Source organism: Lissotriton helveticus, chromosome 4_1 (genome assembly GCF_964261635.1).
Source record: "Lissotriton helveticus chromosome 4_1, aLisHel1.1, whole genome shotgun sequence".
Classification (NCBI taxonomy): domain Eukaryota; kingdom Metazoa; phylum Chordata; class Amphibia; order Caudata; family Salamandridae; genus Lissotriton; species Lissotriton helveticus.
In genome coordinates, this window is record NC_136063.1 from 651229914 (window position 1) to 651245993 (window position 16080).

Here is a 16080-nt window from a genome sequence, read left to right on the forward strand (position 1 = left end):
GTATATTTCATCAAGTTGTGAGTGGGTGGGTGTTAATACAAACTGACTGTTCCTTTTAAACTGATATCCTAATCATCCTTAAGGAGTCATGAGGGCGTTATGGGGTGCACTGGGGACTCCATCCTTTGTGTCACTGCACTACACACTGGGTAGTATTCGTTATTGAAGGCCATTTTACAGGGCACTCTTCGTAACACTAGTACAGTCAGGCTACAGGGGACACAAACTGAGGCGATGCGCGACACTTAGTCGGAAGTGTTCAGGAGTATGCATCTGACGCCAATTGTATCTCAAACGTAGCAAGGGATGGCAATGTAAGACTAGCACGTATACAGCAGTTATCGCCAGAAACACTAATGGTTTGTGTTTTTCTTTTCCATTTATGTATGGCCGGGTCCATGGTGGATATCTGGAGTGCTCCGCATCACAACAGCTGCTACAGGTGGACAGCCCAAGGGATGCTGACGTCAGGTAGAGGATGGCAAACAACAACGCAAGTGTGATGGTCGAGCGATTAAAAAACGCAGGAGGTGCCAACACAGAGTTGATTGTTTCAGTGTGTAAGCCCGTTTTATGGGGCTGGCGGCAGTAATGTAGCAGGATGTGGCTTCACAAAAAATGGCAGTATTTGCCGTCACAGAAAAATGTATACCTTCAATTACGGCGCCTGTGCACGCAGGGCCACCAGTGTCAGATATGCATAGATCACCAATTGGTAAGTGACAACGGTAGAGATGGGACAGTACACAAGGGTATGCAGTCCTAGCCTCGGCAACCCCAGGAAGGATAGGCCTATATAATGCCTCGTTTCCCCGGTTCAGGAAGTGGGGACTTCCATGGTAAAAGTAGTAGCATGCACTTAACACTTTCCAGGCGTAATGGCTGGGTGTGGATGGTTAGCAGACTGTACAGTATACCAGTGGGAGGGGTAGAATGTTGGTACCAGGATACCCCCGGGCATAGCATCTGCAGGGAGCCTCGAGGGGCGTGCCCCCCACACCCTCATTCATGTCAGGACATAGGGGAACGGTGATAGGACACAGACGGCACCATAGGGGGGGCTCAGTTCCCCCCAGGCTGCACGTAAAGGGGGGGGGGGACTAGGCGAGTGCAAGGAGTCACTCGGTGAAGAATCACTCGATAAAGAGGATCAACACTTGGTTTGAGAAACTATTTCATATCCCACAGGGGGTCATCGCAGGACCATGTAGACTAACAGTCGGTTGATAATGAGGGGTTGACGTTTATTAGAGGCTCTACTCACAGGGTGGGGGGTCCGGTGGACAGAGTCAGGGATGCCCTAGGGATAGGGAATTAAATAGCAGGGGTAGAGGGTTTTTTGGATTAGGAAGTTATGACCTTTCAGTGTAGGCGGTTTGGGGGGGGGCCAGATAGTCGGTAAACTACCTGGCCTGTGGCGGTAAGGTCATTAATCGGTGAGCAGCATTTTAAGGTCCTTACGGGGGGGGCGGACCCATTCACGAAAGGGGCCGCCCGCGGGAGGGGCCATTTGGTCTCTCTCAGAACTTCAGGGGCAGGAGATGGTCTCCATTAATTTAAAGGGTGCGGGGGAGGGAGTCTACGCTTTCCTCAGGCTGGTAGCCACCCCTCACAACACTATGACGTCATTAAGGTGCGCAAGTGTCTGGGCCCTCCTGTTATGGTTAAATGGAGTTCGGGGAGCGCACGTGGGTGTAACGTGCCCTGGGTTGCGCATGCGCATCTTCAACGCGAGAGCGCAGCTGTAAAAGGATCTGACACCGGTTGGCGACCTTGCCGTAGGCCTTTATTAAAGTTATTAAAAAGTTATTAAAAAGTATTGGAAATATTAGAATGCAGTTTAATTTTCAGGATGATTAGATTACGTTAGGAGACACGCTGTATTAGCTATTTGTTAAGGTTAGCCCATCATACCATGTCGAAACGGATGTCAATCTAATATTCTGAAAAGTGTGCATTTTAATAATTATCAGAAATGTTTATTTGATTAAAATTTTTGATTTGTTTTTATATTTTAATAAATACGGCCAGGGGGGGGGCCCCGTACCCCCCCTTGACTTCCAAAGACCCCCATGTGTTGACTGGTTGAATTGGGTAATTCGGTCAGTGTTCAAGGGGGGAGGTGGCCGGCAGTCCAAGACCATGATACAAGGGGGGGCCAATAGGCCCCCACGCAAGCATGGCGGGGCCCGGTCCCTCCCACAACCCGTCCCCTTCGGGGCCGCGTTCCCCGCCCCCTCGCCCCGGAGGTACTGGTGTGCTTCCGGGGCGAGGGGGCGGGGTCGCGGCGGCGAAGGGGTTAAGAGCCTGGGGAGCGCGGGAAGCGGCCTCTTTGTGCCCGCGCTCCCCAGGCTCGCTCCTCGCCCCACCGTGGGGCCGTTTAATTTTCCCCACCCTCCATCCCTTATTTAGCAGACCTTGGGGCTTGGCAAATGGTGAGTATCAGGTTTTGTCAATGTGCCGGAACATAGATGTAAGGGGGACTTGATCCATTAGGCCTGGAATTTCCTGTGTACTGGAAGGAAGTACAGAATTTAAACGTTGGTGCGGTGCCGTGATTTTAACCAATTCTTTCCTTAGGCCCCTTTTTTCCCGCTTACAGGAGTAATTATATATGTAGATGTTATGCTTTGCTGTGTGTTAACAATTTTATCCTTAGGCCTTTTTTCCTTTTAGAATAGCATTGTCGTATTTATTATGTGTGTCTGGCGGTAAGGTCATTAATCGGTGAGCAGCATTTTAAGGTCCTTACGGGGGGGGCGGACCCATTCACGAAAGGGGCCGCCCGCGGGAGGGGCCATTTGGTCTCTCTCAGAACTTCAGGGGCAGGAGATGGTCTCCATTAATTTAAAGGGTGCGGGGGAGGGAGTCTACGCTTTCCTCAGGCTGGTAGCCACCCCTCACAACACTATGACGTCATTAAGGTGCGCGAGTGTCTGGGCCCTCCTGTTATGGTTAAATGGAGTTCGGGGAGCGCACGTGGGTGTAACGTGCCCTGGGTTGCGCATGCGCATCTTCAACGCGAGAGCGCAGCTGTAAAAGGATCTGACACCGGTTGGCGACCTTGCCGTAGGCCTTTATTAAAGTTATTAAAAAGTTATTAAAAAGTATTGGAAATATTAGAATGCAGTTTAATTTTCAGGATGATTAGATTACGTTAGGAGACACGCTGTATTAGCTATTTGTTAAGGTTAGCCCATCATACCATGTCGAAACGGATGTCAATCTAATATTCTGAAAAGTGTGCATTTTAATAATTATCAGAAATGTTTATTTGATTAAAATTTTTGATTTGTTTTTATATTTTAATAAATACGGCCAGGGGGGGGGCCCCGTACCCCCCCTTGACTTCCAAAGACCCCCATGTGTTGACTGGTTGAATTGGGTAATTCGGTCAGTGTTCAAGGGGGGAGGTGGCCGGCAGTCCAAGACCATGCAAACCCGGCTCCCCACCTCCAAGGTCGACAGGTCATGCCGTTAACGCCACATGATCTGTCCTGTCGATTCACTGTATTTTTTTACCATTTAATCTGTAGCACTCCGAACAAGCGCATGTTTTTGCAGACTGATCCCCCAACATTGCTGCACCCGCCATCCTCTGCCCTGGTCATTACTTTCACCTGCCACCCACCCTCTTTTGTATGTACTGTTCGCGAATTTCGCTCATAAACCTTTACCGTAGTTGACTTTGACTAGAGAATTGCTCGAGCAGTGGTGCGCAGGTCACACACCGTTCCAGATGAGAACAGCTCACGTTTTACGTGTTCTGATCACCATGCTTGTTTTTCTCTGCTATTTCATGGAAGCATTCACCGTCCCTCTCAATCGCCTCACTTTACTCAGTTTTAGGATGTTGTCTCTTTTGGATTTTCTTTAGTGAGTGCTAATGAGGTGAGCATTTTTTCTTTTTATTTACAAAACTGAGATGGATCAGTAAATAAAAAGTTGCGTGAAATGCGCTTTTTTTTTTTAATATAGCGCTAATGCGCTTTATTATAAAAAACAAATCGGGTGGGAAGTGGGCGGAGGACGAGGCAACACAAAAGGAGGGCGCGAGAGAAGGATGCCGTTAGGGGAGAGAAGGACAAGTTACAGACCCATTGAAAACCACACTATCAACGGAGGGTGGGTGTGGTAGCATGGGTACAATGGTGTGTAGACCAGTGGGGATGGAGAAGAACAGGACAATGGAGGTGGTTAGTGGAAGCAAGAAAGGCAGTGGGTGGGGAGGAGCAGCAATGGAAAGATGTACGTAGAGTACATGCTCCAGGGGAGGCACAAACACCAGAACAGGAAAGAAAATCCAAGGAAGCTGACGAATAAGAAGCAAGGAAATGAGGGACCATACAGCCAACCAGTGGTAAGCAATGGGTAACCAGCACCGTGATAAAACCAACCAGTGTGAAGCTCAATGTATTATTTGGAAACCTTATTAGCTCCTGCGATGTTTTGCTTGCAGACTTAATTAGTACAAAAGGGGGTGGTGATGGACGGAGCATCTGAACCAATCAAACACTCACACCCAGTCAACAGATCTGGGTTTAATCCATCACCGTTCTTTAGCCCACTCTGCCACCCCAGTTCAGACATGGCCGTATGCAAATAAGTCTGGCCCTGTGCCTCATGGGAACAGCCCAGCCCGAACTGCCAAGCCACGCCTTCCCTGGACCGGAAACAAGCTACAGAGGACCGGTTTCTGGCATTTCAGCCATCTACATCCCGGCTTGCTTGAATCCAGTGGCAAAGTGAGCAAGGGACTCACGTCTGAGCATACCCTGCCAACTTATGGTGAACAAAGTGGTACAAAAGGGGGGTGGTGATGGACGGAGCATCTGAACCAATCAAACACTCACACCCAGTCAACAGATCTGGGTTTAATCCATCACTGTTTTTTAGCCCACTCTGCCACCCCAGTTCAGACATGGCCGTACGCAAATCAGTCTGACCCTGTGCCTCATGGAAACAGTCCAGCCCGAACTGCCAAGCCATGCCTTCCCTGGACCGGAAACAAGCTTCCGAGGACCGGTTTCCGGCATTTCAGCTAGCTTGCTTGAATCCAGTGGCAAAGTGAGCAAGGGACTCACGTCTGAGCATACCCTGCCAACTTATGGCAAACAAAGTGGTACAAAAGGGGGGTGGTATTGGACGGAGCATCTGAACCAATCAAACACTCACATCCAGTCAACAGATCTGGGTTTAATCCATCACCGTTCTTTAGCCCACTCTGGCACCCCTGTGCCTCATGGGAACAGTCCAGCCCGAACTGCCAAGCCATGCCCTCCCTGGACCGGAAACAAGCTTCCGAGGACCGGTCCTAGGAAGCTTGTTTCCGGTCCAGGGAGGGCATGGCTTGGCAATTTGGGCTGGACTGTTCCCATGAGGCACAGGGTCAGACTGATTTGCATATGGCCATGTCTGAACTGGGGTGGCAGGGTGGGCTAAAGAACGGTGATGGATTAAACCCAGATCTGTGGACTGGGTGTGAGTGTTTGATTGGTTCAGATGCTCCGTCCATCACCACCCCCTTTTGTACTGCAGACTTAATTAGTTCTCCCCAATTATGTAGTTGCAGCACTTCTTCAAGCCACTAATTGCAGCTGCTCACCAACAGACCCTGCACTAGCTCACCAGTACCAGGACATTCCTACCAATCACAGCTCTTGAATCACAACTACCGAGCACTCACTGTGCTCCATTTCTTTGCTTACCGTCCATATTTGTAAGATTTAAATAAGAAATAGCGACGCAGAATAACATTGAGGGACTTTTTTGTTTTCACAAATGCTGTATGTGGAAATGGTGTTTGATGGATCCCAATATCTATTTCAATGAAGTTGCGTGAACGGACATTTTCAGTACTAGCGTTTCCTTCCGCAAAGCCTCTCCCAGTCTGAACCTTGTTTTTTATTGTTTTCGGAGACGAGTGTTTTCATTTTCACCTTTTCCGTGACCGGTGCTGCCCTGGCACCATTTGTTTACTTGTTTCAGCGTAACCATAATGACCACTGATGTGGAGTGCTTAGAATGTCTATGGGACAGGTGTGACATCTCAGCAGGGAAGAAAACGGTGTCTCTGCCATTCCATTCACAAGTAGACAACAGGGTGCCCTGCACCACGGTAAAGGACAGCATAAGATTCCATCCACAGGTGAATAATAGGCAGAGACAGTTCTACGACAAAAGCATTTTGCTTTTGAAACAAGTTTGTATGAAGTTAGAACAAACCTGTTAATAGTAATTTGTTTAATTTTCTTAGTGCTTGGAGTTCTTGCATTATGTGCAGTGGTATTTAAAAATACACTGAACAAAATGAATGTTTGTGTTGAAAAAAATGTATATAAATTCTGTTTAATATGCATGATGCATAACTGCATATTGGTTCTATTATTGTCAGTCAAACACTTTTGTTTGTCACTAGGAACATAAAAGCGGTATACATAGAACACATATTTACAAATCGATAACAATTCTAAACTTGCAAGGTTAAACTACGAGAATTATAAATAAAAACCACAGGACAACCCTCTCCAAGGCAGTGTACAGCAAGTTACTTACAAACCTCCCCATACAATGTAAGTGCATACCCAATGAAATGTCCCCGGTCAGTCATATTATTGAAGTACAAAATAAATAAGCATTGGACCAGGCAGATATGATCACAACAGTTTGCAGCAAGTTGGGAAACGTACATACATAAATACTAAAACCAATTCTCCTGGCTGCATCCAGACTTCCCAGCCTAGGATGATAAAGGGCTGCAGGTTCACTAAATGCTGCGTGTCCTGGGCACAAATCTGCTAAAGTGGAAGGCCTATATGTTTCCTTATCACTTCTACTGCTAACAAAATCTGCTCAAGCAAAACAAGCATTTGCAATGCAATAGGTCTCGCAGTTACGCGAGTTTAAGCTATTGGCATTGTAAATTACAATGCCTTTTATTTATGTTTTTAAAAAGAAAGCAAGAATAAAAGGCATTGTTATTTGCAATGCCAATAGCTCAAACTCGCATCAGTGCGAGACATATTGCATTGTAAATGCTTGTTTTACTTTGCACTGATTGCTGTGACAAAATATTTCTTTCTCATTTTACTATGGCGGTTCTTAACATGTTGCTAAAACTTTGCTCGTAATGGGAGCACTGCTCTCTGCAGGGCTCTAAGGAGACTCAAACTCCATCTTCTCCTTGAACACAACTTTCTTGTGCTGAAAGTGAACTCTCGTGTTGCTCTTTCATTTTCACGTGGCTTTGAATCCAAGGTAAGAAAATGTCAGTTCTCCCTTTGCAGCCTCACTCACCCATGTCCAGCAGAGCTTTCCCTCAAGTTGCCCAGAGCAAACATGCACAGGTCTCGGATAACCTTTCTTTGGGTTCCACATACTTAACAGGCTCAGCAGTTCTACAGATTTCACAGGCCTCCGGCAGTAAACTATCCGCTCACCCTGAACTCAAACTGCTCATCCTGCACTTGTAGTATTGACCTACCACTCGCCCTATGCTTGCACACCTCTTACCATGTACAGGGTAACATCTCTCACCCTCTAAACTCACACAATTCTCATTCTGCACTAAATACACATTGCATTGCGGCACTTTCACTCTGCACTCATGTATCGACCACCTCATGCATGCACCACTCACCCTGCACAGAGAGCATTCGCACCATTCTCCCTTCACTCATAAAGTACTCCCATACCTCTCAACTTATTATTAATGCTCTAGGTAAAACCTAATGCATTTACCAATGCTTGTTCTAAATTGATCTGAGATGTTTCTTGTGTTGTGGTTTCACTTTATCGCTGTTTGTATGCTGCATAAATACTTTACACATTGCCTCTAAGTTAAGCCTGGCTTTGTTCCAAGCTACCAGAGGGTTAAGCATGGGATAATTTACTGACTTTTGTGGTTCTCTGTGACAAGGATTGTGGCTGTTGCTTCAATTGGGGTCACATCCATTCATCCAACAACCCAATTTCTCACACAGGCGTTAAGAGTGTCCCTTTTCCAGTCTATAAACCGCAGGATTTTCTGCTTTGCCCGAAGCAGTGATTGCAACTCTTCTTCCCATTCCTTCAGTGTTGAGGTGTGCTCTCCCATTATTGCCTTCCATCATCTGAGGGCCCCATTTTGTATTAAAGAGCAATTTAGACTGTCTGGCATCTGCTTTCCCCATCTTTGGTATGCAGAAGACTGCCTGCACCCTATTCTCTCCAACCCATTTGAGGCACTGAGCATTCTAATCAACATCTGCTGGGAGTTGGTGCAGCAGCGATTATAGATGAAGCAGGCCTCTGGGAACAATGAGTATGTCAGCAGATGCTGTGAAAGTGCTATATTAGTAGAAGTAGTTTGCATACATAATATACTGGTTGAGACGCAGTAGCTTGTGTCTCCTGTTTCAGGATGTCCATGTCTAGCTCTGCATGTGAGGCTAACCTTCTTGGGTATATATTGTGGGAGTATCAGACACGAATGTACGCCCGACCTTTGACTCTAGTGGGCCCCCTGAGTCCCTTAGCTGATCTGTACTGCACAAGAGCTATGTTGTGAACTGCTGTAATTCAGGAAGGATTAAAGAAAAGGGGTAACCCTTTGTCCCTCAGAACCTGGGTAGCTAATGGTTCTGTCAATACATCTGTCTTGATAAAGACCCGACGCGACCACCAACTGGGGCGCACCAGGGTCGAAACGTCGACGCTTACATGAGGTCTAGAACCTCCAGGATCCACTATAAGAACGCTAGGACTCCTTTGATGTTAAATAGCTTCTGGCCGATCTAAACCCTTGTACATAATTGTATATATGCATTACTTCATTTTCACTGTACATTGCCTCAAGCACCGAGCACCTTTTCACCAATTGTCACTTAAATTTCACTTGTTATTGACGGTCTAATTAGGAATCTAATGTCCTCATTGAAAGATAAAATTCAGATGTAACATGATTGAATTCTGATAAATATTCACATGAAATCATCACTTGGCTATATGAACCTTGTCATTAGATTGCTTGAGCATTTATTTCTCATTGCATATGTGTTTCAGAGAGTTCTTAATCTCAAATTGCATTCAATAGCATTGTCAAAGTGATGTGTCTTGCCCAACAGAACCACTATGTAATTCAGGAAGTAGCCAGATGGCACCATTCCCCCACTGCTTACCCGTTGGTGTTTCTTATGGTGGGAGAGGCGGAGACAGTTCAAGCACTTTCCAGCAGGGCCTAGTCGAGAGCAAGCCGGTTGCTCCCAAAGATTAGGTTGGGTTTTAGTATTGGGCGGTCAGTGCTCAAGCAACCATCCATTGCTACTCCATACCCCACCGGCCCTGACTCCATGAGAGGCTTTCTCAGGAGGAGTCATGCAGGGTTGCTCCTTCTCTGCCTAGCGGAACTAGGCGTGGTCTTTCCCCAGGAAGACCAGTTTACCCGCACTCGCTGAACTGGTGATGCTTTCTTTGGGCTCGAGGAACAACCCTCCTCCGAGGGTCAAGCCAGTAGTTTAGTTTGGTTCCGGGTCTGTCTTTGAACCACAGCCGCCTCCCTGAATGTAGGCTTAGGCTGTGGTGGGCAGCAAAGTCCGTGTTCCAGAGGGAGCCAGCCCAGGCACCAAGCAGCACACTTGGGCTCCCCTTTTTCCCAGTTAGCCATGGCATATAGAAGTGTGGTCTGTACCCACCCCTTCCAGCTCCTGTAGACACAAAGAAGTTATTCACTTGTTAGACCTCCAACTTTTCGCAGCAGCATTTGTCTCCGTGGTGCATTGCCTCTCTGGGCTACCACGCAGTTGCCATCTTGTATCTTAACACAGTTGTAAGAACTTGGATTTTTGATTGAGGGTGGTGAAATCCTTCTAAAACAACAACCCCAATCCTTGTCATGGTGAACCACAAAAGTCACTAAATTAACGTATGCTTAGGCCTCTGGTAGCTTGGCACTAAAGCAGTCAGGCTTATCTTAGAGGCACTGTGTTAAATATTTATGCTTGAGAGTGGTGCTTGCAACACAAGTGAAAGCATCCCCTGGCGCACTTCTCAATGTTCTCCTGGACATGCCGTAATTCCTTATGTAAATGATCCAAAAGGTCAGACAGTTCAAATCATCCAATCCTCATATTTAATTCATTAAATGCTCGAATATCAATTTTCAATCCATTTGACTCTGGATTTATATCAATTCACAAATTACATCTTCAGTCCAATGCATTTCGGGCATATTGGCCCTTCATCTGGGACATTAAGCTGAAAACAAGGTACAGTAGAAATATAATCAAAATCTATATCACTGTAACATTAACCAAAAGTATAATATAATACATGCTTTGTGTTGAACATAGTGTATATTCGTGAAGACCCCAAGTGACAATGTGCAATAATGTGAACAGAAAACAAAGCTCTCAGGCACTCACACGTATGTAATATCCGCTGAATGTGGTCTTTACGCAAGTCGTTAGGAAAACTATAAAGCTGTGAAATATAAAATGTTGTTAGTTCATCTTATGATTCATCTTATGATCGCATTAACCGGCTAGCACTAATTCATCGATTTAATAAACTTACTCGTTAGACGCGAAGCGTCTCCTTCAAGGTCTCCCCCGCCATTCGAGAAATGTGCACTGTTTTGAAGCAACCGCGCTTGCTACCAGTCATCATGTTTATTCTACAGTTTAATATAACAACTACTCGTAGGGGAGGGTCCGAGGGAAATTATTTAACGACAAACCAGGTAAATACCCCCAGTGTAACCGCATAAACAACAAGAGACCTGTAAGTCGAATAATTCAGAGAAAGTTAAACTGACACTGGATATGTTGCACAGAAAACGTGATTAAACTGGCTATCAACAAATGCTGTTAAAGTCCTATCAGACCACCCAAGTGGCGGAGCCTCATCATGTAGGACACCCGGACCTTGGTTTGTGTGCAAATGCCCAGATGTATTTTGGCATTGCATCACTTGGCCATGGTCTGGTCACCGCAGTTGTTCATATGGGTGGTGAGACTGATATGTGCAGTGCAAAGGATGAAGTGAAGTGTATAAAATGGCTGAACAAGCAAACAAAAAACTTTAATGGCGTTTGCCTGAACGTCAGATAAAAAAATAGTGAAGTGACAGTGTGACAAAATCACTGTCTAGCTTGCTTGGTAGAGATCAAAAATTAGGGCCAACATGTTTCTGCCATATTGTGAAAGTTCACTGGCATTCTTCAGGGCCAAGCTTGGATGCTACTGCAATTACACTATTGAATGTGCTCTAATGAAAGCGTGTGAAAAGAATAATTTTCAACAAAATCAAATCAGAGTGGTCATACAAGACCGTCCTACCGCATCTTCTTATTGAGTCCACTAGATGCAGTTGGTCTTCCCTGAAAAAAATATAAAAAGAGAAACCATATAGAAAATATACACAGATAATGTATGTAGAAACATGAATATTACTGTGAATCTAGTGTGCACTTAATGAATAAGTGCTAGTACTGTGCAAAAACCAGTGCCAGCTCAATAAACACTGAGACAGGTCCATCACAACTTAGCGATGGCCACATAAGAGGTGCGCCACCTAGCGTCACCAACAGATAATCTGTGTGTCATTTATCATTAGTTTGAACACTTACCCATCAATTTTTGGGAAGTGAGCCTCACCTCACCCGGCAACTGCTCGGAATGATAAGGCCCCGCTCTAAACATGTAAATAAAGACAGTTCCATATTAGATATCTGTCCCTAGAATGTTACTTCTGCATACTGTTTAAAACCCAGTCATTTTCTGTTCTGTCTAAAGGAGGTCCCCCCCAAAGCAGAACTGGTGGAAACATAAGGCGACTGACGCAAACAACCCTTTTTGGACATATGATCAGTTGTGATGTATATTGGTATTAATATTGAGCAATGGTGCTGTTCAGACACTGACCACCATTTTGTACATGTGGTCAGTTCATGCTGTTTAATAGTAGCATTGATCAATAATTCTGTTGTTAACTGTAATGGCCAAATGGGTGAACTTAATGGTTAGCAAACATAGAAAAAGGGGCTTCCCTTTATTCCCATCTGCCCTTAGATTCCCAAGCTGACTGTATGCAACCAGCCAACCAACCAACACCCCAGTGGTCTAACCACCTAACCATGACTCAGCAAAGGCACCCTGCTCCTGTCTTACCTGTCCGTCGGTACCTCACGGCGGGAACTCGAGCCGAAGGGGAGGCACCGACGGGCAGGTTGAGCGCGCCTTTATACTCCAGTTGAGTGTCCAATTGAGTGTCTAATTAGGCTCAGCTGTGTTAACGAATAATCCGTCGCGCATGTGTGGCTCACCGACACTATACGCGACGCATGCGTAGTCATTAATGTGGATGCACCTTGGAGTGACACTCCGTAAGTGCAGTCGCGCATGCGCGGTCACGCAGACGCGTCATACAGCACTGTGCATGCGCATAAGGCGTGTTTGGCTAAAGCATAGCTGTGCACATGCACAAAGGCCAAACACACAACATTATCGATCGTGCTTGGTATTAGACAACCCGTGCCATTATCCACATATTGACACAGTCCTGCAACGCGGAAATGGAGCCTGTTGTTCAGTGTCCCGCCTGCCCATGCTCTAATCAACGTATTTTATGAAATTCGGCAAACAGTGCCGGCCCATATGCGAACAGCAGGGTCTAGATACATTCTTCTTGATCAAGACGGTCAGATTAAGCACAATCGGTATCATCCGGTATAGTATATTGTAATGGACGATGTTTACCTGATGGGTGTCAATAAAAGCCATATGCCCACCCATAGTTTGGACATAACCAGAGATGGGGAATATGCCTCCCTTTCATAGCAAAAACCTATCAACAAGGTCGCAACGCCATTGGGTAGATCTCGTGCAGGTATCACTATGGAACTAAGTCACACCAAAACCATACTAGCTGGAGTGCGGTAACGATAGATTAATCTCGAACAGGTGTCACTGTAGAGTCAAATGAAAGGATAATGTGGTCACCCCATTATGAAAAGTACCAAGTATGAGGGTGATGTGTGACCCGGTTGTGGACGAAGGCGTCAAAATCCCATTAATGATAAAGCAACAGTATTCATCTGTAGAAATGGAAATAGAAATAGGAAGCCCTCCAGACCAAACCAGAGATTATTTACTGGGGATCATATGGAGGCCTCATTACATACGGATGTACCCGGGGAGTACCAGATGGCAAATGTAGCACTCAGATCGATATCCACGAAATGTTATCATTTAGCCCCTTGATGTCAGACTTCAGCTTGAAGATCCATCGCTGTTCTCTGACAAACAGGAAATGCGACACATCCGAAATATGTGGCGGGATGTGAGGCTGTTCTAGGACCACCCACATTAGTTCCTCTGCTTTGTGTTTTGCCTCAAGGAAATGGTTTGTTAGGCCTGTCGCCTGTTTCCTGCAACGGATCGTGCTTTTATGTTCGCTGATGCGGGACTTGATCATTCTCGTTGTGTGGCCCACATACTGCTTCTTGCAGGGACAAGTGATTAAATAGATCAATTTCTCTGAATTACAGTTGGTGTGTCTCATGAGCTTCCAGGGTCTATTGGTACCAATGTCAATTGTAAGGGTCTTGCGTGTCTGTGGACAGGCTGCACAATTGCCACATGGGTAGTGGCCCTGTACAGGGTTGATGTTCCAAAGGGTATTCGGGGCTTGTCTGATCTCACTCCGTGGTCTAGTATGGACCAAGCTGTCCCGGATAGATGGTCCTTTCTTGTAGGCGAACAGGGGGCGAGGTATTGTACCTACACCTACGTTCAAAATCTTCCAGTGTTTGAGTATAGTCTTCTTCACCGCATTGGAAGATGTGGTGAAAGTCTGCACCATGGTCATCCGGTCTTTGGTGTCAGCTGACCTCTTGTGCTGCAGGAGTGCCTCCCGGTTGTTGTTGAAGGCCCTCTTCCGAGCACGGCGTACAAGATGGTTCGGGTAATGCCGCTCTCTCAGGTTGGTGGACAGTTCTTCAGCATGGTAATTGTAGAGACTATTAGAAGAACAATTCCGTCTCACCCTCAGAAATTGGCCTACAGGCAAATTCTCACTGCTCTCCATAGTGAACTTGAGGAACCGGTTCCTTGAGTTGAGCCATGTGTGGAAAGACGACACTTCTATGGACGATCCTCTCCATATCACCAGGATGTCGTCAATATATCTTTTCCACAGTACCACCTGGTGGAAAAAGGGGTTACTGTGGTTCAAAACATGGTCTACCTCAAATTGGTGCATATACAAATTGGCCAAACTAGGTGCAAAGACGCTCCCCATTGAGGTCCCTGAGACCTGGAGATAAAGCTCATTCTGGTATTGAATTTTTTTTTCCATCATGGCGATTCTCGCGCACTCCATTATGAAGGCAACTGGTGTTATTGTGTCCATTGGTTTGGCCTCTAAGAGGGTTCTGATGCAGTCTAGTGTTTCTTGCTGCGGGATAGAGGTATACAGAGACGTCGAGGCCAAACCAATGGACACAATAACACCAGTTGCCTTCATAATGGAGTGCGCGAGAATCGCCATGATGGAAAAAAAATTTCAATACCAGAATGAGCTTTATCTCCAGGGACCTCAATGGCGTTGCGACCTTGTTGATAGGTTTTTGCTATGAAAGGGAGGCATAATTCCCATCTCTGGTTATGTCCAAACTATGGGTGGGCATATGGCTTTTATTGACACCCATCAGGTAAACATCGTCCATTACAATATACTATACCGGATGATACCGATTGTGCTTAATCTGACCGTCTTGATCAAGAAGAATGTATCTAGACCCTGCTGTTCGCATATGGGCCGGCACTGTTTGCCGAATTTCATAAAATACGTTGATTAGAGCATGGGCAGGCGGGACACTGAACAACAGGCTCCATTTCCGCGTTGCAGGACTGTGTCAATATGTGGATAATGGCACGGGTTGTCTAATACCAAGCACGATCGATAATGTTGTGTGTTTGGCCTTTGCGCATGTGCACAGCTATGCGTTAGCCAAACACGCCTTATGCGCATGCACGGTGCTGTATGACGCGTCTGCGTGACCGCGCATGCGCGACTGCACTTACGGAGTGTCACTCCAAGGTGCATCCACATTAATCACTACGCATGCGTCGCGTATAGTGGCAGTGGGCTACACATGCGCGGAGGCTCCATTGACTGCGCATGCGTCGCGTATAGTGTCGGTGAGCCACACATGCGCGACGGATTATTCGTTAACACAGCTGAGCCTAATTAGACACTCAATTGGACACTCAACTGGAGTATAAAGGCGCGCTCAACCTGCCCGTCGGTGCCTCCCCTTCGGCTCGAGTTCCCGCCGTGAGGTACCGACGGACAGGTAAGACAGGAGCAGGGTGCCTTTGCTGAGTCATGGTTAGGTGGTTAGACCACTGGGGTGTTGGTTGGTTGGCTGGTTGCATACAGTCAGCTTGGGAATCTAAGGGCAGATGGGAATAAAGGGAAGCCCCTTTTTCTATGTTTGCTAACCATTAAGTTCACCCATTTGGCCATTACAGTTAACAACAGAATTATTGATCAATGCTACTATTAAACAGCATGAACTGACCACATGTACAAAATGGTGGTCAGTGTCTGAACAGCACCATTGCTCAATATTAATACCAATATACATCACAACTGATCATATGTCCTAAAGGGTTGTTTGCGTCAGTCGCCTTATGTTTCCACCAGTTCTGCTTTGGGGGGGACCTCCTTTAGACAGAACAGAAAATGACTGGGTTTTAAACAGTATGCAGAAGTAACATTCTAGGGACAGATATCTAATATGGAACTGTCTTTATTTACATGTTTAGAGCGGGGCCTTATCATTCCGAGCAGTTGCCGGGTGAGGTGAGGCTCACTTCCCAAAAATTGATGGGTAAGTGTTCAAACTAATGATAAATGACACACAGATTATCTGTTGGTGACGCTAGGTGGCGCACCTCTTATGTGGCCATCGCTAAGTTGTGATGGACCTGTCTCAGTGTTTATTGAGCTGGCACTGGTTTTTGCACAGTACTAGCACTTATTCATTAAGTGCACACTAGATTCACAGTAATATTCATGTTTCTACATACATTATCT